Below are 23,910 nucleotides of genomic sequence, written 5' to 3'. Positions count from 1 at the left end.
TTCCAGCAGCTTCGTCCTAGAACCGCTCTATCGATGTCCACTCAACGACGAGTCCGACAAATGCGCGCTTTACCAGCGCAACTGTTGTTGCTACCAGTCGTCTCCAAAGCGCATACGCCACGCTGCTGCCGCCAGTGGCCGCCTCTCAGCGACTGGCGCGCACCGGAGAGCGAAACGAGAGGAGAAAGAGGAAGGAGAGTTGAGGAGAGAGGCAGCACTTTCCGCCGCTCTCCGTCAGCGCGGAGCAGTTAGTCGGTAGCGGCCGCGCGACCGGCGCAGAACGGAGTTGGCTGGCTGTGCTTGCGCCCTGAGTGTACCCCGTGCGTTGCCGACGGCTCCGTCCGGCTTCCGCTGAATAAACGCGCGAAGAAGCCTCCTGTTCTTCCTCGCAGAAGACTCCCAAAGGAAGCCTGGTTGTCAGCGCGAGAGGCCGTTTCCAAAGTGATTCCGGCACTGCGCCGTCTTAGGTTATCTGGGAAATCCGGTCATTTAGTGTCACATTATTATAGTTCCTTTTGTTTTGTTTTTTCGGCACCTGTAATAGTGGGACCTGCGTGGGCAACCGCGAAATGAAGAGGAACTGCGTGTGACTCTGCTGATAATCCTTCACTGGATAGTGAGACATTTTTTTTGTTGTGACGAAAGAAAAGGCTCCATGCAACTTGGCTTGAAGCAAATTTGTTCTTGACCCGACCGCACGACAGCTGAACAATGTGCAAGTGGATGTGACCCCTTGCTTGACAAGCGGATTCGAGGGCTTGTGTCGACTGGATAAGTCTAGCGTGGCCGACTGGAGGAGGAGAACACCGGATTGACGTCTTTGTCTGGTGAGTTTGGTGAACTTCTCTTCTTCTGCTCTCCCATCTTGGCACAACGTTTATGTCAGCATTCTTATTTGCGGAAACTTCAACCTGCAGCAGTAGTGTGCCTCTGAGTAAAAGAAAATAGAGAAATTACAACCTAAGAATAGTTTCAAATATTTGTTCCTTATGTTAATTTCTACCTAAGTGGGGAGGTTTTTAAGGTAACAGGCAAAGGCTCCGGTGCACGCTGTTACGAACATTCAATACAAAAACAGAAGAGAGCTGGATGTCGTTGGTTATCAGAACTCCAGAGGATTTGGGCCTGATTTATGCACTTGGATAGGTGCAGCTGAAAGCAAAGCAGACGACCAAGAAATGCACTTAACAGTGGGAGAACGAATTAGAAAGCAACTAAAGTGTATTTTGTAGGCTGCTCTACTGTTCCTTAAGAACTAGTATTCTTGGCACGTAAGTGTTGTTTTCCTAAAAGCCATGTCAACCTGCTGTTTCAACACGAATGTGCAAGTTCCTTGCTTCTTTTGGAAGCCTTCTGTGGGATGTTATATGTGCTTCTTGCTAATTATTATCCACTTAAAAAGAAAAAAAAACAACTTTGCACTCAAGCACCTCGCAACAAAGACGTTGTTCAACAGGTAGTCACAAAAAAAGGCGCCGATGCGTAAAAGTGTGTCTAATCACCAATAGCAAGTCTCCGACACGAACAGAATGCGGATATTATTTGAAAGCCTCCGTAATGTCCTCTGCCCACAACTGCAGTATCCTTATATCAACTTCATCAGGTTTACAACAGTTCGACCTTGCGAATCTTGCGGCTGAGCATTGAAGTGGGGTCCAGCGTGGGCTTGTATGTGAAGGAGGTACCTTAACGCGTAGCAGTAATTTTGTTTTTTAGATTGTGTACAATTCAAAGGGAGAAAATCGCACCGTAATGTATTTGATTTTCTTTTTTTTGCGGCTTTCTTCGATGCCTGCAACGGGGGGTAGCATGAAAACTGCAAATAACGTTCCCGCGTCAGGCGAGGCAGGGTCATACCGATGCTTTGTCATAAACAATACCGATACCTCACTAAACCAGCTATTCCAGCAGCGAATAATTTGTTAGTCGCGCCCCCCCCCCCCCCCCCCCCCCCCTGTGTGTTACTTTTTGGCGGTAAATATGACAATCATTATCCTATACTTACGCGACCTAGGCGTCCATTTCCTACCTGCTACTTGGCGCTGTCTATTGCGGAATGATTAGAAGTCCTGGGTGAGTAAATAATTCGCGAAGATCAACAGAGCCATTAAACCGAAGGTGAACTCGGGAAATAAATCACTAAGGCAATATATCGCGTTGAAAAAAAATTCTGTGCAGTTCGGTCGTGAGTTCAGCAAGCGGGCGTCAACGCACAGATGTGCTTAGATCCTAGGAGGCGCAGTATTGTTGGTCACCGGAATAGTGGTCATGCAACGATATTTTAGAAAACGGATCTGCGCAGATTTAATACAGCATATCAATGTCTAACTTCGCGAAAGTGATGAAAAAACATGAAGAAAAAGTATGTATCAAATAAATAAAGCCAAAATGTCTTTGAATGGGGAATTGAGCAGACAATTCAGCGCCCCAGGCTGTCTGCAGGCTTCGTAAAAATGGATACAAATTTTTGCTTCATTGTTTTTACAATTCTTAGTTCTCGTTGCGCAGTTTCGCGATGACGGCAACCAGAAGTGACTCTTGTACACTGTTTTTTCTATTACACTAAGCTAATTGATGCGCCAAATTGGAAGCCAAGTGCTATAAAACACCTCTTAAAGAAAAACTGCGCTTAACAGTGCAATATCATCGCTCTAAAAATAAAGTAAAAAACGGAGTCATCACAAAGATACAAAAAAAAATGTCCCATTGAAGGCTTAAAAGGGCGATTCATCCTTCGGTACACTTGCATCGCAAATTACACCACACAGGAAGAAGCCGGAAGAGTGGAAAACAAAAAAGCAAGAGCATAAAGCGATCCAAAATACATAAATGAACGCTGGAAAACTGACAAAGGAAGGCATAGCCCGAAAGGAAGTGTGTGCTAAGTTTCCTTGAAAGGATGAAATTCTGCTTTCTTAACACCCTGAAGTGTGCTTCCCTCACGGATGCTGCCAGCCATCGTTCATATTTTGAACTAACACCCTCCACTAGCGCATTTCATCTTGGATGATTTGTTTTTCTGTTTGCAAATTTGTCGACGTTCATTCGCCTCTATCTGCAAATACCCCAAGAAACAGAGCGAACAAATCCCAAGGGCGCAATCTATCTTCACGCCTACAGCGCTTCCCGACAACGATGCAAGTGCCTGGAGTCGCGGATATCGATAGCGCTTGCCGGTGGTGCCCATCATGATGGGTAGAGCAGCAAGGCGTAAAACACGTTTTGACAGTGCGATGTGCGCGTCACCTTACAAGGTCCCATTTACCTGGAGTTCGATTTCTACCTCTATACCACTAACACAGTAGCGCATGAAATTTACTTTTTTATCGCACCTTTGTTGGAAGCTGCCTGGTGCCAGCGAGTGATAAAGAGCACTTGCTGAAGTGTGCTACACACACACACACACACACGCGCGCGAACACCACGAAAAACACAACAGACGTGGTGAAGAAACACTGACGTTTCGGCCGGGTACCAACCCATATGTGTGCATATATATATATATATATATATATATATATATATATATATATATATATATATATATATAAACACATACATACATACAAAGCGAGCCCTTTACATTGATGTGGGGCAACTGTCGCCAAGCTAATAAATTCTAGGGACGCATTTTCCTTCAAATACTATCTTCTTTTCACGTTATACTCTGGCTGAATACCTCTATCGCACTTTTCCACCAATCTTCCAACCACAGCTTACTCATTTACACTTGCTAATTCGGCCGCATCCTCGGCGTTTGAAACCGCTGAGAATCGGGACCTCGGTGCTGGCCTCGCGAACGGCGGAGTGGAACCGTTGCTGTGAAACAGAATATGCTCAGTCGTTTTCCTGCTTTGCATACAGCAACATCATCAATGCGTCAAACGTTCGCTCGTATCTGATAGCATCTTTACAATAAATGCAGCGCGCCGATTTCGCTCGCAGGTGGTGGCCATTGGCTACAACGGTGACTGGGGAGTCATAGTATGGGTGTTGAGATTTAGATTGTATATTTTATTTGTATACTAAACCAAAATCTAGTTGTTCTCTTGTATTGTCTCGGCGTATTATCAGCAGAAGGGTTGAAATGCGGGCCAGTTGGTACATTGTAAACTGAGAAAAAAACCAGTCACACAAGACGACGGACAAGAAGAGAGTACACACCACAACGACTGGACTAACAACTGAAGTTTATTGGAAAAAACATGGTCCGAGCAAGGCCAGCAGAGCATGCGCAACAGCATCATCACTAATCACTGCGCAAAAGAGACAAAGACAAGAAATCTAAACTATCGTGGACGACCTAAAAAAGCAAATTCTTTTTCAAGTAGGCGCACCGAAGTTGTGCTTATACAATCAGAGCCTAACAAACCGATATGATATGCCTCCAGTATTTCCCGCTCCTGTTTTCCCTTGCCTCTACCAAGAATGGTGGCATTGCTAAACAAAGGATAACAGCCACATTCATTGCAATGGCGAGGCAAGTTTGCACCGCCACCGGACCCCAGGGAGGAGTGATGCTCACGAAGCCGGTCATTAATACACCGGCCAGTTTGGCCGATGTAAACTCTCTCGCATGTGAGGTATTATCAGCAGCGAAACCAGTTCTGGTAACGCCCTCTCGATGACGTCCGTCGTAACGCCCACCGACACGACACGTTCCTTGTGGCAAGTGTCAGAAAGAAGAAATTGCGTATGCTTAATTACACTCCTTTTGCACTGCATGCCTCCTCGTAGCTTTAGTTCATGCGTATGGCTTCACCTATTTCCGTACGATCAGGCGGAGCAAATGCAACGCCAAGGTAACGGATGCTTTCACAGGTGGGCCATCAGTCAGCAGTTCATGCCTCAGGAGAACAGTTGAGCTGGTTTGTGCATCTTTGAATGCATATACAGTTCTGCGGCAGGGGACCAAGAAGTAAGGGCAAGTGCTCGTAACAAGTAAAGATTTATTGGAAAAGGCATGGATAATATACAGTCTCAATCTACTACCAGGACTGCATTTCGTTACCCAAAAAGTTACTGAATAAGTTATTGATGGGAATCCAGTCCACTGTCACAGTGCTCTTTTTGTATACAAAGCTCATGCTTACAGATTCCGGAGCGATGAAAGTTCACGCACTGCTTTCCGCAAAACCTATGCCTTTATTACCAATAATTCCATCATCCGGAAGTTGTCCAGATCATGTTCATTTGTTTCCTTTCACCTTTTCTCTCCAAATGCGCACAAACAAAAAATTTGAGTGCACAAATTCCTAACCAGACCTCTCTTCTTTCGTGTTACTACTCTCCCCTTCTGCCATCTCCTGCGGCACCGGTGACCAGCGATTCCAAGACATTACCTTCTGAGAGAACACTCAGTTTTGCTCAGCAAATATGTATCTCTTGTTTTCTTGCGGTGCTGCTTGAAAAGGTTGAAAAACTTCTGGGAATTTGTGAAACCTAAATCATCACTTGAGGAAGAAGGGAAAAAAGTTTTTTTGAGGCCAGCACTGAGGGTCAGTGAAGAAGAAAGAGCGCTTGCTCCGCCAAAGCCCGCTGATAATCTGCCGTGTCCAAGTGAAGCCAAGCACTCCAGGAAGAAGGGGGAGGGTCAGGAAGACAAGGAGAGGTAATGGCAGTGTTCCACGAGTAGAGAATGTGTTCTGTGTCGGCCTTGATCTCTGGGCAGTTGGTACAGCAAGTTTTGTCATACCATCCGAAGTTGCAGGGCGTTAGTTGGGTGAAGAGACAGTTTGTGTGAACTTTGCGCTGGAGGTGTACTTGTTCCGTGTTCAGTTACGGTTGAAGTTTGGGTAAAATTGTGCGACTTTCCGTGGTGTACAGGTAGTGTTCAGCTGTTTGCTGTTCGTATGTTGCAGCGCCTTCCACTAACGTTGGATGTCGGCCGGGGATAGAAGGCGGCCGGATGTTTCTTTCGCGAGCCCATTGATGAACCAACTCAGTTCCCTCAGTTCCAACATGACCAGGTGTTCAGCTCTGAGTGATTTTAATTTTCGGATTGCTGTTATAGGATTCTACTATAAAGTCATGAGGATGGAGTGGAGGGAGGCAGTACTGAAGTTAGCCACTTGCCTAAAGATAGAAAACAGAGACGTTCACATGACATTTATTGCAGATTACTAGATGATCATGCTGCACGAAGCGCGAAGGGGTAGGGTTAGTAGGTTATGATGTAGATTCCCAAATGCCTGCATGTGATTTTACCCCTTAGTGCTGTCTTTTCTCTGAGCGAAGAACCAAAGTTCTTGCCCTAATGGAGCGAAAATCCGGAATCCCAGGACCAAGTGCAGCTTTTAGTTGTCGTTCACCTGCAGTACTTTTCTGTAAACAAAAAGAACCACGTAGAAAGATCCTGAAAGCTATGCAGATCGCCGGGCTCCCCAGAGCGCGCCCGCATGTTTTCGGCTGTCCTCTCGTGCGACCATAAACGACGCAATAAACGATGTCGTTAGCGTTCTCGGCGGGTTTCCCGTGTTCTATGTTCGAGATCTTTACTTATAACTTTCTCTGTGTTTCTTCAGTTGTACGAATACTTCGCATCCCTGCATTTCTGCGACGAGGATCGTTGCTCCCGAGCCTGGACAGTGTAATGGTCCTCCTGTGACCCATCATGGGCTTCGCAATTCGCATTTGGAGGCAGAAGTAAGCAATAAATGGCGGCTGCTGAAAGGGGAGAGAATAAAATTAAGCAAGAGTTTTACCACGAGCCAGCCAAGGATTATTGCTTCTGTCTTTTTTTTTAGCGAAACGTTTCCTGTAGACGAAGTAAGAACTTGGCCTGCTCCCCTCCATCTGGTTGTTACCTCGCTAGAAATGAAAATAGAAATTGCAGGGCAGACCGGCTTTTTTTCAAGAGCGACTGCTTTTTAGATTTTTTCTTTGCCCTGTAGTCGTGGCCTTCTATCCTCTTAAGCCTTCACCGAGCTCTTATTTTAACCTGCCCTTAAATATCCGCAAAGCATCCACGTGTTAGGAGACGAGAATTTATTTTGCGTCTGAGAGGAGCCTGGCTGGTCTTCCTCCAAGGATCAGTTAAGCAAGCGCTGAAAAGGAGACGACGCTTGCGAGTGATCTGCTGGAAGGTGTAAAATATAGTTCGTCGCAAGGTCTATGTTATGCTGCTGATACTGACCTAGAAGTCTGCATACCTGTTGGAGCTAATAAGTTATCGGTGACTGTGGCGATTCAAACTATCCATAGGTAGGGGAAGAAAGATGGCAGATTGAAAGTAGTGCAAGGATGGAGTCGGGAAGAAAGATGGCTGACGGAGCAGCCATATTGAAATAGCAGGCGGCGGATAATTTGCAGACTTTTTCATCGCGTGCGGTTTTTGTTTGTTGTCTCGTTTGTAATTCAGCCTAAAATATATATGAAAAAAATATAGCTTTCATAAAGTGCAGGGAGTGTTGAATTTTCATACTGATGAGTTTGGTGTGGTTGATGAAGGAAATAATAAAACCATTGATTATGGTTGGCGAAGACTCAGGACCCTGAAGTGCTGCTAATTAACTTAAACACGTTTCCTATCACTAGAGCGGTTCGCCTGCAAGGAAATTTGGGTAGCGTAGTCTTAATGGCTGTTTTTGTCGATCCTGCGTCTGTCGAGTATTTTTAAAATGCATGCGCTTAAGAGCTTCAAAGCAAGGTGAAAATACTCCTGCGTGAGTGCAAAAACCAGTCCTCGCGATTGCCTGCGGGGACAATCGTTCACTTAGAAGCATGAACCCCTCTCGACACTGAATATTTAGCTGTGAAACGTAAAGTAGAATTCTTCAGCGTGGAAGCGGAATTAAAGAAGAGCCCAGTACTTCTTGTAGCCGACACCGCAGATTATAAAATTATTCAACAAAGATTACGTACAGGATTTTACCGAGAAACCTGAAACATATTCTTATAATAAAAATGTGCTGTTTCTTAATATTCTCCTTTATCTTTGAAATCGGCGGCAAATTATCTCACTCCTGTACAATGAGTAATGAATTTCAGAATGCTAACGAAAGTAGAGATTTCTATTTTCAGTGATGTTTCCCGAGAAATCAAACCTCGGCTCATTTTCTTCTTTCTTTAGAAATAGGACATCTGTCGTAAAGCATATAATGCTCACAACAGGAATATAACGGCAAAAGTTGATTCATTATTCTGCTCATGGGTGAACCTCAATTGTATGAAATACAGCAAACCAATTTCTTGACATTGAGCAAGTCGCGGCAACACCTCCACTGGTATTTTCACTTATCCGCTCCAATTATGTCTGCCTGTGCGCTAGAGAAATTATAGCTTTCAATGCACAATTGCGCCATGGTTATTTCTAACTCTCATCATCTCCGTAAGATAAAACGAAATTTCACAAGGGCGAAATGAGTGACTTTATATATTTCCCTTACAGCGAAGTTCAGAAAACGACATTGTTAAGCTATGTGAAGAAACTTTTCTCATTCTTAAATGGCAGGAACTCTCATGGATCGGAGATCACAAGGGGTTTGGCGGTGATTCCAGCAGATAGTGCTGGAAGCAACGGATCTTTACACCACAAGCACCAAAAACGCTCACCACATGATTTGTCTTTTAATTCTCAGCCTGTAATTTTTGTAAACTGAGTTCAGATATTCTGAATTCTGGAATACTCAGGGACCGAAGGACCGCTTTCTTGAATGTTCAATTTTCTGTAGATGGTACAGCGTTGTATGCTATTTTTAGGTTGGAAGAAGCAGGCAGCAACCTTTTTGCCCCATTTATAGTCGCAATGTTATTAACTAGGAAGCGTGCGAACATTTACAAATCTTCTGGCTAACCCTGAATGATATTCTGGCGGCGTTTGTCCTGAACCAGTATTCCAACCAGATCACGTTAAACGCATTTGCGATCAGTGCGAACGCAATATTACAAAATAAATACTGCCTTTCACTGAAGCTTAGAGCCCAGGGAGTTTGTTTCTGGTATTCCTACCTATCGCAGAGGGCATGACCAGAAATATGCTTACCTGCCGGCGATTTTAGACGTTGGAAATGCATTACAAGCCGCACTGTGCGGCTCGGAAGCAATACCCCCTGAGTTACAAACTTCTGACGAAGTAGAACATGTACTGGTGGGCGAGTTGGTCTGACATATCTTGTGTAGCAGCGCAACGGCACAAGGCCAAGAGAAGAAAGGGACAATCACAACGTAGTGTTTGTCCCTTTCTTTCCTTGGCCTTGTGCCGTTGCGCCGCTTCACTAGATATGTTCTGACGAAGGGTGTGCAGCTGAAAAAAGCTTCCGTTCTAAACATGATTTCAATTCACCGTTGTGATTTTTATCAATAATACTTTTTTTCTGCTGCTACTACAAATCACGCCGCACTGCGTATATTTTTCTACCATTGCTCTTCATCACGCCACGCTCCTATGTGCCGCGCTGGATCACATTAACGACGATTGCGGGGTCACTCAGAAGCCAGAGCACAACCCCCTGTGAGGTCACTGACTGCATCATTAAGTCTTCGCAGCTACGTGCTGACAGGGTATCGAGAAATAAGGACACGTCCCTACAGACAAAATAAGCAAAAATGAAACGAACACCGGACGCCGTTCATCGAAACAGCGAGTGTCACGTTCCGCCCGGCTGAGGAGACGTGCCGCTTATGAGTCGGAGCATGCGACTGAATCAGCCGATGACACCGACCGCTGTGAAAGCAACGGCGGACGTCGACCTTGACTCTGCGTCCGCTGCGATCCAGCAGCAAACGCCGAAAAAGAACAGACGCGTCACTTCTGATACTGGCCCGCACTTCGTGGCGCCTCGGGCGCGGCTTGACGGCGAGAAAAGGACATCTGATAGCTGGCCCGATCATGCGCGGAGGCGCTCAGCGGTTTTGGGTGCCCACAGTAGCTCCGAACAAAATCCTTATCGCTGCTTAGCCACTGTTCTGGTGGGGCATCTGAGACACGTAACACAACATCGAGGGTGCGATGCATTACGCGATCCGTCACCTAGGAGAATCACAGGCCCCAAGCTTCGTGAATGTAACCATAGCAGGCTGTAATAGAAACGCCCTAGGGAGCTCACGCTGATAACATTATAGTGTATCGGGTCTTGAAGAAACGCCTAGCAAACATGAAATGGAGTTGTGCCAACTGTTAGGGTTTATCCTGACACAAGCACTCAGTTACGAGTTAATTTACAGGTTGTGTGCAACATATATAACATCGACAGCGGCACATTCAATGAAAAGATTTTCCTTATTTCGTTCAAAAGATGGCAGTGGAGAACATAGAGGATGTATTTAGAATGCCGCTTTTTTATCAATAATACTGCTATGATTTATTAGACTACATTTGTGGAGCTGTTTGAGAGCTACTGGAAATTCGTTTGGCCTCTTGTTTGTCATCTAGAGTAAGAGAAAATTCGTATCGGAAACTTGCTATATTGGTTGCCTCCGCCTTACGCATTATCGCCATTTTTCTATTTTTTTTTTAAAGAAGTGGTGGCTCTGTTTATATTGTGGAATGTTCCATAAAACAGTTTAATTGTCAGAAGAAAGGAGAACATGGATTTCTGTACTGATTTGGTATTTGTGCTCATTGTACCCAAAATGCTGCTAGACGAGAACGAGACTACTTGCTTGCCTCTCATTTCTGATAGAAAGGCCATACCACACGCGGCAGACGGGCGAGGGCACAATGAGCGGCTCGTCATCGATATCGAAACCGTTTCATGCTCATTGCCTCAGAAGTACTCTCCAATTATTTCGTGTGGTAGCAGCGTTCAATGTTGCAGTCGCATGGTTCTTCTTTCGCGGTTAACATACTTCTCAAGAGGTTTATGACATTTCCGGAGAAACATTTTGAAAATTAGAGCAAGCGGAAGGACAGACCAGTTTAATACATTAAAGAAGCTGACTGACGAGAACAGAAGCTGATCTAACCAATGTTCAAAAACGGGCGGCTACTCCTATGTACAGGTAACTAGGGCAGTTCGGTCCCACATTTAACGAGAAGTTGGGTGGCAGCTGCAGCCCCAAGAGAGCATCGAGGGTGCACAAGCGTCTGTTCTAGAGACCCGAGCTACCAAAATGAGGTGACGCAGAGATACGCGCTAACACCTGCAGCGTAGATTGCGGACGTAAGTCTACAAATAAACCGATGTGAACAACGAACAAATCAGAAACCACTGCAGCAGTAAAATACGCTGACTTGTACCCGTTACCACGCCTTAAAAGTTCTGATTGTTAAGATTGATTTATGGGGTTTAACGTCCCAAAGCGACTCAGGCTATGAGAGACGCCTGATTGTTAAGAGTGTACAATAAGCATAGTGCGCTGGCGGAGCGTTTGCTGTTGTTTTCCGGTATTTTACAACACTAAATCAGCTGCAAATTCAGGCCCTGATGCTTATGCTTTAACGAGAACACCACCGATGCCACGCCCTCAGAATTCGATGCCATCAAAGTGCAAATCACAGAGTGCTGGAGAATTCAGAGGTTCTGCCTGAATTGATCTGATATAGCGGCGTTATGGGGACAGCTTCTGCGGCCAGTCTGAGTAGAATACCACTTTTTTTTTAAATTTCGCGATGAACTCGCTCTTCTTTTAAGATGGCGCCTGCGTTGTGTGAGCCAAGTTGTCTCGCTTCACGAGGGCGTAAAGGAATAAAGGCGAGGCTAGGAAGAAACCGTTCGTGCGGCGTTTAAAATCGGTCAGTGTGAAAGCGGAGAGATAGACGGACGGCGCGCACCCTCATGACAATTTAAAATCATTGATATCGACATTAAAATTCTGATGCAACGAGACCACGACAAACCCGTAAGGGTAACGTTTTAAATTTAGCACTACACGTAAGCAAGACATGTCCATTGGCACGCTGCTTGCGCAGGAAACAAGCTAAACAAGCTTGCTAGTCACTGTCGCTTGAATTTTTACTTCTAATGCCGCTCCTATTTATATTCTTTCATGTTGAACAGTTTTCATGACCTCCTCCTGTTTCCAATACGAAGATGGGTTTCTAATCATATCTAGAGGTTGTAAGCGAAAATGAGGTAACCTTTTTAGCGCGCTGTTTTCCCGGGGTAATTAATGGCGCCTTGTGCTCTCAGTTTGCATGTGAGAAGTAAATGAAAGAGCACAACGAATGTGTGGCCGCTCTCAAGCAAATATTTCCGTCCGATTCTATTTAGTTCTTATCATTCACCCGTCTGAATGACAGACTGTAGTGACAGGGAGGCCTTGTGGCAGCGACTAAGTGCAAACGAATAAAAGAAGGACTGGAATTGAAATGCCATCTGCAGTCTCTGCTGATGTCCGGCATCCACGACCGACATCTTCTGGGAATGCCAAGTATATTACGAGCTTTACAGAAGCAAGCTCGCAGAACTTCCTATGGCTCTCCCACCAGACACGTACTGGATCCTTCCTGTAACCCAGGAAAGCACGGCCGTCGCTCTGCTCAGGGCAAAATTTGAGGAATTTGTGGAACTTGGCCCGACACCAAGCTTTAGGGCACTTGGCGGAGGCCGAATCAACGCCCCTGACCACCGTGAGAACGGTGAGGCCACATGCCCACACAGAGGCCTAGAGGAATGTGCTCAAGGGGGCTTCTAATACAAGACGTGTTTGAATCAATCAATCAATCAATCAATCAATCAATCAATCAATCAATCAATCAATCAATCAATCAATCAATCATTCGGTCGATGAAATGAAATCATGATATAAGTCCCCGTACTCGTAAACCGCGAAGCACCAGATCATCACACACATGTCTTTAAAATGCCTGCCATTAGTCAGACAGACAAGCACATTACTCTTCGCGTTTGTAATGTGCCCGATAGACATGTAGGCTCAAGTAAGTTTGTCAACAATTATCAGCTCGTGTTTACACAGGCCGTTTCAGCGTAGGCAAATCATATTTTTAGAACTGCAGGCTCAGTGGCTGAACACAAATGCGCAGTCATGGTTCTGCAATCATTTCACTACTTAGTGCAAAGTTCGTGTTCTTGTGGTGCATGTTGGCACCAGATAGCTTACGCAGTGACAATGAGCGGTCCTTCTTTCTCGTTACTGTGCAAAAATACAGGTAACCACATTCTTACGATTTAATTTTGCAGCTAAAATCAGGCAACGCGAGAATGTGCCGGCTGATCACTCACGCTGCGAAGCAAGCAACGTGGTTACGCATACCACGATTCTCCATATACGAGGTTGAAGCACCGCGACAGCCTGGCGTCAATTTTGTGAAAACCTACAAGACACTGTCTCATTGCTTGTGTCCCGCGTCTATTTTTGTCTGTCAGACTCCGCAGAGCACTCGGATTGTTTTCCATTCACATAACCGTCACTTCATAAGAACCTAACATAACCGTACGCTCCCTGCCTAGGAGGAGCACTGAAAAACACATAAAGATGCTGTGGACTAAAATCCCATTGATGACTTGAAAGAAAATTTGTTTATTTATTTATTGAACCTCACAGGCCCCAACGGTCATTGTGTAAAGGGGGTTACAATATCAAAAAGGATTTCAGTAACAAGAGGCAAACACTGGGTATATCAGTTTCAAAATAGAACAGAATTCACAAGAACTAACAGAAATCTACATTGTACCTACACAGCGCAATACACACAGGTCCATACATACATATACACAGAAAAATAAGGCTATCATGGTAGCAAATATACGTTGCACAAAATAACACATGTGCGTTGTGCTAGCAGTACAAGCTTAACACATGTTCACGGAATAAGCAGTGTTAGATAACGATGCAATTGCATCAGGAAGATAATTGCAGAATGAAATGGCACGAGGGAGTGCAGATGAATTGAACGTTTTTGTACGGCCGAAGATGCGAGAAAAATTAAGATGATTATGCAAGCGCTGAGACGTGCGCAGTGGATTGCTGAGTGGCAGAGGTGATGGGCTATCTGTGTGCACGTACTTGTGTATCAAGCATAGAAGTGAGACTTCGCGGCGTTTTTCTAAGGGTGGGAGATCGTGCTCTTTTTTCATTTCAGACACACTTGACGGGCGGGTATAATTGTCACAAATAAATCTGGCAGCTCTGCTTTGTAAAATGGCGCACTTTTGGTGGTTCTAGAAGAGCTGACCAAAAATTTTGGTACGAGACTGCAGCGACACGCGGGAAATCTCGCCATCAGGAACTGAGAAAGAAACTGCTCCCTCGGTCAGGTTAATTTCGATAGAAAGCTGTCAAGTAGGGTGACGCTGACGGCCGGTAGGCGAGGCTGGCGGCCAACGAGAAGGCAATAGGAGTGATGTTCACGGCGCCCTGTTAAGCCTTCTCGTTCTGTGGGTGGCTAACTCAATAGCTCGACGCGTGCAAGAGTAATAAGGTCGCGTGTCGGCGTGAGGCAAAATGCAAAAAAAAAAAATCTATGAAAGGCAAGAAAGCTTACTGACAAGCGCTGTCCTTGTAGGAGTTTTCGCCGTCTTTTCCTTAGCTGTAGAGCTCAGTGAGACAAATTTTCAGCAACAATTTTTAGTCGTTACGAATACCTAATCGCAGTTACTGCAACGGAGCATATTTTAAAAGAGCTTCACTAACACTCAGAAAAATAGATTTTGATCTTTCTTCTAGGCTGGAGGTAAAGATTGTCTTTTAGTACGTTCAGTTGAAGGCTTTGTGAAACCTTGTGTATTGTAAAAGTTGTAACCGAATGCTATTTAAGGAAGTTATCCGATATAGGTAGCTCAATGTTACAAGGCCTGTTTAGTATCTGTCGTAAGGTCTCTAACACTAGCATTTTTCAGGAAATAGTTGTTAATTGCACTTGCTTTATATCAATTAGTAGTTTTCACCGATATGCCCCTGCCGAAATGTGCCTTTCGCATACACCTTTTTTGGAAACCTTCACGCCGTCATGAACATTTATGCTGTTATATTTATTTGCTTAATATGTTGCCCCCATCAAGCGGAGGACCAAAACCGAGGGTATCTAAGCATTTTTTTGCTTGTCTCTCATCAGTCGTTCGCTGCTTACATATGTTCTCAATAATTCTCAGTTGTGTAAGTTGCTAAGTTATTCGAGAAGCCTTGCAACAAGTTGGAACAACAGATCGGGGATCCGAACGGGACCACTGCTTTGAAAGAACAAAGAGCACACTTTACGGGCAAGTGCAGTCTTGCCCATACTTTTCTTTTCTTTATGAACCGAGACTCGGCATGAGGCGGTGTTCAGAGGCGACTGCGACGGTTTACTGCTTTTGGGAGCTTGTCACAAAACCTGGGCGTGCGTTGGCGTCTAATGACTTCACGGTGAAAGCCTGCCCGCAAATGCATTTCAGTTGAGTCGGCTGAATTCCAACCATATGCTGCTTTTATCAGCACTTTCCTGTTACAGCGTCAGAGCTAGACACCTGTTTTTATTCTATCGTAAGCGCAGCAATTCTTAAGCAGAGCGGCACTGCCTAAACACGGGGCAGTTCAACGAAGCCAGAAACAAGGTATAAGATCAGTGGTAACACCGTAGGAAGAAACGGGAGCCGTCTACGGCATTGGCATGTCGACTACGGTGAGGAGTGAATTGTGCTTTGGCTTCCAAGAAGCTTCGCATCTTCATTCTTTTCAGTCGTTTGCGATAACCCCGAGGGCTGGCGTGGTTTCTTTACACTGCTGCTTCTGTATCGGCTGACCGCTCTGTCTTTCGTCTATAAGTTTTTTTTCTCTCTCTGTGATTCTCCTTTCTCACTCCCTGCACTAGCATCGTTCACGAGAATGTTTGCGCAGACGCAAAGATGACTGCGTGGATATAACGGCTCCTTTAGGTAATGCAGCCCACTTTCTAAACGCTGCCGGGCGCTGACGTTAAAAGTACTGGGAGTGTTACTTAGCGGCTCTATCGACAAGGTACAAACTGTAAGTGTGCGTTGAGCGCGGCGCATAGTTAAAAGCAATGAAATATTGCCACTCGCTGAAAGAGATGGTGAAAAGGAAGCACCCTTACAAAAGAAGTTTTTGACAGTCTATAGAGTGTCTATAGACTTCTGTCTATAAAATATATAGACTGTCTATAGACAAAAGTTTATAGGCAATACAAAGGCCATAGACCTTCTATACACAATCTATAGATTTATGGCCATACACTTTTAGTAGACTTTTGTCTATAGACAGTCTATCGGCTATGAACAGACAAAAATCAATATCTATAGGAAGTCAATAAAGCCAATAAGAAGTATATAGATTGTCTATAGACCATTTTTTATAAGGGTAGGTAGTAAACCCAGTTTTTGTCAAGCTGCTTTTTTTTTTCATTTCGAATACACAACATCATATAGATAGAGTGTTTATTTTCTCTGCTTTTTTTTTCGGGGTGCAAATTTTAAGCACAATAAAATAAAAAAGCTTCCGACGCCAGCACTACCCCAGTTATGAGGCAAGTCAAAGTTGAGGGTTTTTATTTTATTTAGTATTACTGCAGGCCAATACTTTGGCCCAAGCAGGAGGGGCATATCACAAAGAAGAAAGCACAGAAAAGCGTATACAATGCAACATGAAATGAACATAATGCACAAAAATAAGCACAAATGAGAACATCAAAATCGCTAATTTACACAAAAATGATTTTGCAATGCAGCATGAAATCGTTTGACTGAAATACACTAATGGGAAGTGAATTCCAATAGTTTACCGTTCGAGGGAAAAAACTGTACTTATAAGCGTTTGTTTTCGCGAAGATCGGTGCAAGGAAATACTCATGACTGTGTCGTGTTCTCCTCGTAGAAGGCCGACATACGGAAGCTGGTAGCGTCATATTATTTTTTCCAGAAAGAGTGTTATGTAGTAGTAAAAGACGATTCATTTTTCTGCGTATTTCAAGTGTCTGTATTCTATTTTGTAGCATTATTGAGGACGGCGAATCCTTCCTGGCATATTTCCCGTATATAAATCTCACTGCTTTTCTCTGTACTCGCTCAAGTTCTTTTGTGTCTTTCATGGCATGCGAGTCCCAGAGTTCGGAAGCATATTCTAACTTCGATCTCACTATTGCATTGTAGGCTAACATTTTAGTCTTTACAGGCGCGTTTTTAAGCTTTCTCTTTATGAACCACAATTTTTTTAGCGCTACGCAGGTGTCATCAAACGCGCGACAAAATTTAAGAACGCGATCATTATATTGTATTGCACTTTCGTGGTTATGCAGACGGCGTTAAAAAACAAACGAACCGAAATCCCACTCAGAGGCGGACAGGAAAGTTATAACACCTACGAACCTGAACATGGCTTAGGGATAGTCATTATAATCAAGACCAACAAAATTTCGATTAAATTAAATCAAAAGTCATAAGCGTCATACTCAAAGAAGCAAAGAAAATTAATCCACTCCAAAAAAATTAGTGTCATCTATGTGAAATTAGGCCACTTCTTTTGGAGTAGGTGACGAAGGAGCTTCGGACTTCGATCGACTTTTGTTTCGTTGGCCAGCAAAGTGCGAAAACTTTACCTGATTCAAAAATACAAACATAGCTTCCAAGTCCAGCGAGCAAGAAACAAACTGCTCCCAGTTCCCCACCCCAATAAGCAACTAAGGAGGAATGTGCCATTAACTTCGACTTAGTGGTTCCACAAAATCAGACCGTGCAAATGTGTTCGTTTGCAGACACACAACTTCTATGGATGAGAGTACTCGTGTAACAATACGGCCTGTTTTTTTTACGGGCGATTATATATCCGAAATTAAGCGGGCATAATTAAAAATTAAATGTTGAAAGTTTTCTATAGTTTTTTACATTTAACAATATATATCTTGCGCACCGCAATGATACTCGCTGCCGCTTTCTAACCCCATGAAATTCAACCCGTAAAAGCAGGACAACTAAAACATTAAGCGGCGTCGAAGACAGTGCATATTGGGTGCTCTTCCCACTAGGGATTGATATGACACGGCTTAGATCCCCAGGCCACAAAATTAGACCTCTTTAACCTCTGTAAAACACAACCCCTAGAAATTCTTACTCGTCTTAAAGACGTCCAATGCCTCCTCTTTTGAACGCTGAAAATTCTCAATGCAGACAAGGAAAAAAATCAGTACAGGAGTATCGTCTGCTAGCGCTTCAATGACGTCCTCTGCAGTGTTCATCCCATTCCTTGTTTGTATCGTACTTGCTCTAGTATTCGTTACCTGGCCAAGACAGCATTTGGAAATTTCAACTCTGTAACAGAGCACCCATTGCCACTCATCCGGGCCTCGTGTGCCTAGAAAAGTCCTGTTACTCCAGCAGGATTGACCTGTTTCCGAGTGGTGTTATTAGCGGCGCGTGACGTGTCAGACAAATAGCACCGATTACATCCTCTCATTTTTTATTCTCCTCAAGCTTTCCTTGAGTGCTCCTTTTTTTCGGTTTAATGCTTCTTTTTTCCTTTCACATCGCGCAAGCTGCAGGCAACACGCAGGTCCTCCAGGTGAATGCCAATGAATTTCTGAGGAATACCCGCAGTTTTTCGTATTCCTGACGCACTCTTAGTGTACTTGCGGGCCAATTTCGTTGCTGAAATCTCTCTCTCCAGCCGTTGTCTATATATAGAACGCAGCGGAGGCGGTGTCCTTCAGTGATGTAGGCAGGTTGCTCAGCTAGAAGCGGCTTTCCGTTTGCCAGAAATAAAAACAAAAGATGTGAGAAAGAGAGCAGAGGTAAAAAAAGCAGGCTTCAAAAGCCTGTAAACTTGTTGGTTGCACACTTGAATGCTGAACATTTTCCGGCAGCCCCACTGCTCACTGCCGTATAGGCGGGGGAGAATTTTGCTGGGGTGGATGCCAATGAGTAAGTACTCGCTTATTATAGACAGCTAACGTTCACAATAAGCTCACCAAAAAACGGCAGTCTAAATATCAAAATTCTGGTACGTGTAGGCTGAAAGGACGCGAATTTACCAAATATATGGTAATGTTAAGTGTGAGTACTGCATCTAAGTTAAGATAGTTATTATATGCATTCACAGAATTTTATTCACTTTACCATGCAGTAGGAACGATTACGCAGGGGAGTTGTCAAATAGCAATAGTATCTTGCAGGTATAACGTCGTTAATAAACTATATGAAAAGAGAAAAGAGCAGAAAAAGTATCAATGAGCGACGCATTCAAAAGTTAGGTCATCATCATCATCATCATCATCATCATTTATTTTCCCTTAAGGACCCCTAGGCGGGGCATTACATAAGGGGGGAGCAAAAATACGAAATCACAAACAATAGGAACATTTGAAATATAACAGTGAAGAAGGCAAAACAATTGTTAAAAGAGCTTTGAAAAACGAAAAAGAGAACAATCACAGGTACACTGTGGCCATCACGCTATATATACAGGAAGAAAACGGGAACACTGATTAGCAGACAAGGGTTCAAAAATGTAACATGTGCAGAGGTGGTACTGAAAATTGTCGGGCATTACACTGTAAATGCGCTAAAGAAAAGGATGAGATAAAAGCAGGGTTTTGAATTTATTTGCATCGCGCTCAGTTACAACTGCCTCAGGCAGCTCATTCCACAGTTCAATGGCGGATGGCAGGAAGGATTTTTGAAAGGCATTGGTGGAACCATGTAAACGCTGTAGGCTCAGGCTGTTAAAAAGACGACGAGATGTTCTATTGGGAGGGAGTAGAAGTGTGCAGTGCAATTGAGGAAAACTGTAGTATAACTTGTGGAAAAGGCAGAGTTGGGAAATTTTACGGCGAAAAGACAGTGGCGGTATGTCAAGCGATGATTTTATGCCAGAAACACTGGTTCTGCGATCGTAACATGAAGTAATAAATCGGGCTGCACGACTTTGTACTGATTCTAATGCTTCAGTTAGGTATGACTGGTGCGGGTTCCAAATGGGTGAGGCATATTCTAGTTTAGTGCGAATGAATGTTTCATAAGCGAGTTTGCGGATGAATGGAGAGGACAAGGCTAGGTACCTTCTCAGTCTGTTGAGCGATTTTGAACTTTCAGCTACTATGTTTAAGATGTGCTCGGACCATGAAAGTTTGCTAGTGATTGTTATTCCTAAGTACCGGTAGGACTCATCTTGTGTAAGGGGGATTGACCTTAAAGAATACTGGTAATTTAAGCTATTGCGTTTACGTGATACTGTCACGTACTTGCATTTTGAAACGTTTAATGTCATCAGCCACCGGGTGCACCAGTTGGTTATTTCGTTGAGGTCATTTTGGAGCAGGACTTGATCGTTGTTTGTTGATATGCGTCGATACAGAATGCAGTCGTCTGCGAATAGGCGAATTGACGATGATATGTTGCAAGGAAGGTCGTTAATAAATACCAAAAAAAGAAGAGGGCCGAGCACAGAGCCCTGAGGAACACCCGAAATGACGTTTGTAGCTGAAGAATGGTGGTTGTCTATTACAGTGCGTTGCGAACGGTTAGAAAGGAAACAGTGGATCCACGATAAAACCACGATAAAGGTTTAGAACATGTCATGCACGCTATCTAAAGCAATGCAAGAATTAGACTCTCGGTGGCAAATTCTAATACCATGAATGAAGCTACTGGTCACTCATTACACTCAGAGATTGTTCTTGAAGGAAGGAAAATTTCATGCAGTTAGGCAAAATATTATTTCTCGAACAGTAATGCTGTGGTCCAACCTGTCATAGACGTCGTTGATAGGGGGGAGGTGTGTTCTTAACAAACTTTTGCTGATCTGTGCCTGTCAGCTTCTTTTAAACTGCATGTCTCAGTTATAGCTTTGTTTCCTTTCTCCGTCTGTTGACAGGTTTGGTTGAAGCACACACAGATTTCACCTTCTTGTCAGTAGCTATCAGGGGAGATTTGTTTTTGTTAACCAGTTTTGTGTGCCCGTATGGTTCAGTGAGAGAAATGGCCGAATAATGTACCCGAATAAAATTGGGCAATTTTTTTCCGCTCGCTAGCAGGCGATAAACTTATATCCCAAGACTAGGTTACGATACAAATTTTACGAACCGAACACCTTGTAAAAAATGATCAAGTTCTTCCACAATTAAGTAGTTGTGGGGCATACCTCTATAGTACGTTTTTTATTACTACTTCTGAAAAGGGTGCGAAAAAACATAAGAAAAACGACAATTGGCTGTAGTCGCGCTGTTATAAATTTGCCCTCTTGGCCCTGTGAATTGTTCGCGTAAGCCAGGTTTGATTTTGTCGTCTCAGTGAAAATAAATAAGGTGTTGAATGCAGCACTCTTTCCGAACATCGCAGTTGCGGTGGCGAGTGCGAATAGAAAGCACCACAGGACGCCGGTCACAGAAACATCGCCCTACACAACGTCAACATGTACGGCAGTTTCATGAATTTTTGAAACAACGATGGCCAATTTCACAGAGCTGCGTCTATGTTTGCGCAAATCCCTTGCGACATTTCTTGGGCTGCAAGTGTGTGAAATTCTCCCACTGAAAGTGTAGGTGATAAAAGACATACAGCTACATTTTTTTTTCCATTTGGGAAGAACATGGGGGGAGGAGTGAGTTTTCCACTCCATCTTCTCCCTGGCCCATCTGCCACACGCTTCACCGAAACATTGCGAGGCTCTTCCGGGCCGCTCGTTACGGCCCGTCGGTCCCTTCTCAGTGGCGCTGTCAAGTGTGAAGCGCTAACACGAGGCGGCAGCGCCTGCGCTGCTGCCACAGACACTCTGGAGTCTGAGGGTGATGATCACCGTCACACGCTCCCAAGCGTGGCGCAAACTGACGTGTCGCCTGGATTATTGAAGGGCTCAGTGCCGCCCGCATCAGCGGCTTATCTCTAACACTTCTCGCTCGGTTGCGCTAAGTACTCCGAGCTGTTCTAACGTAGCGTCTTTTCTCGTCGAGCGTCTGGAAGAAGTAAAACGTAGAGAAATGACGCGGGGAGACCTGAAGAAAGTCTGCAGTCAGCTGTGGATTTAATCACGTCTGAGCAGCGTCAGGAATACGTTATTCGACTAAAGTATTTAAAAAAAAAACATGCCTCCATAGAGATATGAACGCGGTTTTCAGCTTAACAGTCATTAAAAAATGTAATTGACGCATATTCGCGCAAATTAGGAAGCATGAAGTTGCAAATTTATTTCACCAGTAATCCAGAGTCCTTCTGAGCTGCTCATAAAGTGGTCATCATGCAATTAAAACTGCAATTCCTTACTTATTGTGCAAGCAGGTGTAGTGGGAAAAAGCTCAGAAGAAATATTTCGCTATTACGCAGCGTGCGATGAGTAATAGGCTTCAAGGGTACTGCAGTTGCATGGTCCTTTTTTCTTGTGTGACAGATACCTGATTGATTTTTGACTCCGTAGACGATCTTTTTAAAATGTGTTAACGCCAAATCGAGCTGGTAGGGACGAAAAAATTATATTTTTATGTGAAAACCGCTATTGGCCGACGCTGACTATGACGTCACTATGTGCTAGGGCACAGCAATTGTATTACTTTGTGGGCGGCTGCTCACTGTTTCTAAATGAGCCCAAAAGTGAATAAGTAAACGAACTGTTGCAAACTATACCGCCCTTAACGTGCCCTGTAAAAATGAACTCCTTGGAAAGGATCAGAGTGGGTAGGAGTAGTATTAGTCACTGTGAAGTCTCACGAGAGGCTCTCTGCGTCACCTTGAAACCAATTCTCTCTTTGTTCACTTCCTGCCAACGAGAGCAGTAAAAAAAGAGTGCCCATCGAGGCTGAGTGAGTGGCATTTGCAGAATGCACGTCCTACAAACTTGCTAGAAATGCATAGGCGACCACGAGGTTTCGTATAAAGGTTTCTTAGGCACTGGTTATTATTCTTTAATAGTTCTTTATTTCTCTTTCAGATTTAAACCCATTCTTTCGATTTCCTATATTTAAACCAGTTCTGCTTTCCACCTGAGACCAACATTGGAGGATACATAATGCGGAGGTTAACGCTGCGCTTTTACGAACAGCGTAGAGAGCACACAATTCTAGACGTGGGATGCCTTAGTATTGTTGGCTCTTCAAATTTCTTTCGCACCGGTGTATTGAACACTCCGCAATTCACCCTCTACGCAGAATACAGTGGCGCACTCCAGGATACCACCCGATGACCTTATTTTTTTCCGAAGCAATAAAACCGGCCTTTCGTTTACGACGTGTCGGCCCCGCAGACATTTACGGATTAGCACTGTGTCCAGTCTAGCTACACCGAAGCCGGGGCTACTATACGGACTCCCGACGCGCCAAGCGCAGAAAGCCCGCACCGATCCATTCAAGAAAGGGGAACGCTGACCCGTGATTGGGCTCACCGATCCTTTTCCGTCCAACTGTTGTTGCTTTCGATGTCCCGACGGGTTGGCGTCGTAAACGGTGACAATGAGGCCGGAGACCTTTGCACGCGTGGCCCCCTTTGCCCAGTTCACTGATAGGGGAGGGCATGCACCCTTCGTAACACATTTGCAGACGCATTGGTGGCGTCTCCGAATCCATCACGCAGCGAAAAAAAAGGAAGAACCAATAAAAGTGCGGTCGGTGTGTAGGTTGCGACACCTTGTAAGTCTCCGAGCTGTGGCATGACCTCCTCTTGGTAGTTTCATTTGTTCCGCTGGACAAAATATCTGTCTTGTGTGACTTTCACTAAGTATAGGCATAACAAGAGCTGCGGTAAAATCAAAGGGCTTCTATCTGAACTCGACAAAGTGTCCAGCATCTTGCATGTCTTTCTGCAGGCATACGTACACGTACCTGTATTTGGGCTTTAAGAATCGTCAGACGCAAATGAAAGCTCTTCTATAAGAAATAGAGAATGATGTTTTCTTTTGTTACTACGAGCAGTGTTCTTAGGTCTGTGGTATTTTCAATGTGATACGTATTTTCGTTTTGTAGGCAAACAGTTATTGCAAAAAAAAAAAGGTTGACTGCATGCAGGTGAGACGCCCATGAGCGCTTTTCTTTTACGATTCCTTCTTTCTATATTTTTGTTTCCTTTTGTTTTCTCGTCTGTCAGGACAGTAGGCCTGCCT

General features: G+C 44.3%; 1 protein-coding gene across 6 annotated transcripts in view; it reads left to right on the top strand.

Annotated features, from left to right (window-relative positions):
* The first annotated feature begins 264 nt into the window (after window positions 1-264).
* Window positions 265-23,910, top strand: part of LOC149343369 (calcitonin gene-related peptide type 1 receptor-like) — a 98,905-nt gene continuing 75,259 nt past the window's right edge. For 5 of the 6 annotated variants that reach the window (XM_089545883.1, XM_089545882.1, XM_089545881.1 and 2 more), the window contains exon 1: window positions 265-827. The gene's annotated coding sequence lies outside the window, so the exon portion shown is untranslated. The remainder of the gene's footprint in view (window positions 828-23,910) is intronic. The other variant, XM_089545885.1, reaches the window with a different exon arrangement.

The sequence above is a fragment of the Amblyomma mixtum genome, chromosome 5 (genome assembly GCF_055824585.1).
Source record: "Amblyomma mixtum isolate Tamu chromosome 5, ASM5582458v1, whole genome shotgun sequence".
Classification (NCBI taxonomy): Eukaryota; Metazoa; Arthropoda; class Arachnida; order Ixodida; family Ixodidae; genus Amblyomma; species Amblyomma mixtum.
The sequence above is the reverse complement of the archived record's forward strand: the minus strand, read 5'-3'. Positions and strand labels throughout refer to the sequence as shown.